At 29.8% G+C, this 2,500-nt stretch overlaps 1 protein-coding gene across 2 annotated transcripts in view; it reads left to right on the top strand.

Moving 5' to 3' along the window:
- LOC122261033 (putative methyltransferase-like protein 24) overlaps nucleotides 1-2,500 on the top strand; it is a 22,510-nt gene that overhangs the window by 13,392 nt on the left and 6,618 nt on the right. The window lies entirely within an intron of this gene.

Below are 2,500 nucleotides of genomic sequence, written 5' to 3'. Positions count from 1 at the left end.
GTGTGTATGTGTGTGTACAAATATGTAAATATCAATATATATATATATATATATATATATATATATATATATATATATATATATATACATATGTAAATATATACATATATATATGTGTGTATATATATATATATATATTATATATATATATATATATATATATATATATAATATATATATAATATATATATATATATATATATATATATATGTATATGTATATATATATATATATATATATATATATATATATATATAAAACATACATATGTAAATATATACATACATACAATATATATATATATATATATATATTATAATATATATTATATATTATATATATATATATATATATATATATGTATGTATGTATATGTATATATGTATATATATATACATATATATACATATAATATAAATATCCATATGTATAAATGTACATATATATGTATATATATGTAAATATACATATATATATACATATATATGTAAATATATATGTAAATATACAGTATATATATGTAAATATATATATATATATATATATATATATATATATATATATATATATATCTTATTCAAGATGCAGCAGAGATTGCGGCAGAAAAACTGGCCAATCTTTTTAACAGATGTCTAAGCGTCAGTAAAAATGATTTTAATATACAAAAAGGGGGACACAAAAGATTTAAATGTTTACCGACCTTCAAGCCTTCTTTCAGTAATCTTTAAATTGTTCACAAAAATCATCACAGCCCGCATCACCGATACATTAGATTCAAAACAACCCAGGGAACAGGCAGGGTTCCGCAGCGGATTCTCAACTACAGACCATATCCACACATTAGCCCAAATAAAAGAGAAAACGAATATAGGAAGCCCCTGTGTATGGCATTCGTAGATTATGAAAAGGCATTCGATTCGGTACAGATAGATGCAGTATTAGATGCAATTCGTAAACAAGGAGTAGAGGAAATATATGCAGATTATTTGAGGATATATATAGAAATGGTACAGCGACCATCAAAATACACGCAGAAACCAATAAAATACCAATAAAAAAGGGTGTTAGGCAGGGCGACACCATCTCACCGAAGCTGTTTACAGCTTGCTTGGAGGAAGTATTCAAGAAGTTAGATTGTAAGGAGAAAAGTATTAAAATAGGGAATGAGCACTTAAGCAATCTAAGATTTGCAGATGACATTGTTCTTTTCGACGAGTCAGCAGATGAATTACAACAATTAATAAGCGATTTAAATAGGGAAAGTCTGAAGATTGGACTTTAAATGAACATGAAAAAGACTATAGTCATGTTCAACAGTCGAACCCCAGTTAACCAAATACAAATACAAGGCGAGGAACTAGAAGCAGTGAACGAGTATGTATACCTAGGGCAACTCATCCAGACGAGTACATCCTACGAAGCCGAGATAAAACGGCGAATCAGGCTTGGAGTGCCTTCGGTACACATAGTAATATATTACGAGGTCGTCTGCCACTATATCTAAAGAGAAAGATTTTTTTACCTATGTGTCCTCCCTGTCATGACATATGGGTCAGAAACATGGACTACGACCAAGGTACTCGAGAGGAAATTAGTAAGTGCTCAAAGAGGAATGGAAAGGCTTATGCTAGGAGCTTAAGAGACAAGAAAAGAGCCACATGGATCAGGCAACAAACAAAAGTATAGGATATACACAAGAACATTAAAAAGAAAAAGTGGCAGTGGGCTGGACATATATATCGTAGAGAGGACAACAGGTGGGTAAATTCAAATTCAAAAACTTTATTCCATAAATTACAATGATTATTCTTAATACGTATATAATTTATTTGTAAAATAATTAGTATACAATACATCTGTTTGATACGATGTCACAACTGACAATTTAGAAAATGTTCTTTTAATTTTGTTTTGAATTTATTGAGGTTAGTGATGTCTTTAACACTATGAGGTAGCAGGTTCCAGGTCAGGGGTCCACGTATTAACATTTGTCGTGTCCCTATTTCTGTTTGTGATCGCTTTACATAAAGAGAATTTACTTGTCGTGTTCGAACACTTAAAGTTTGTAAGGGCAGGATCAATTGTGGATAATTCCATGAATGATTTTATGAATGAAATCATGTATCATAGCTGCATTTGGCTTGATTTTTTAACCAATTTAGGTGAATAATATGTGGGGTGATGTGATCGAACTTACTAATATTACCCAATGTAACACTTGCAGCAAAGTTTTGTAGTTTTTGTGCTTTCTGCATTAGGGTTTAGTTAGTAGAGCCCCAAACATTTAAGCAATAATTAATAATGCTGAGAGCTAGAGTTTGTACAACCGTGATTCTTGTTTCTGTAGGGATTTGATTTTTTATATGATCAAGATATATTAATGTTCCCATTACCTTCCTATGTATGTTATCAACATGGGATTCAAACGCCATATATCTGTTGAAGTGTACTCCTAGATTTTTTACGGAAGTGTTTGGTTTAATTTGGCAGCCTTCGAAA

This window comes from Penaeus japonicus, unplaced genomic scaffold (assembly GCF_977035675.1).
Source record: "Penaeus japonicus unplaced genomic scaffold, GWHDUDI00000001_assembly GWHDUDI00000004, whole genome shotgun sequence".
Taxonomy (NCBI): Eukaryota; Metazoa; Arthropoda; class Malacostraca; order Decapoda; family Penaeidae; genus Penaeus; species Penaeus japonicus.
The sequence above is the reverse complement of the archived record's forward strand: the minus strand, read 5'-3'. Positions and strand labels throughout refer to the sequence as shown.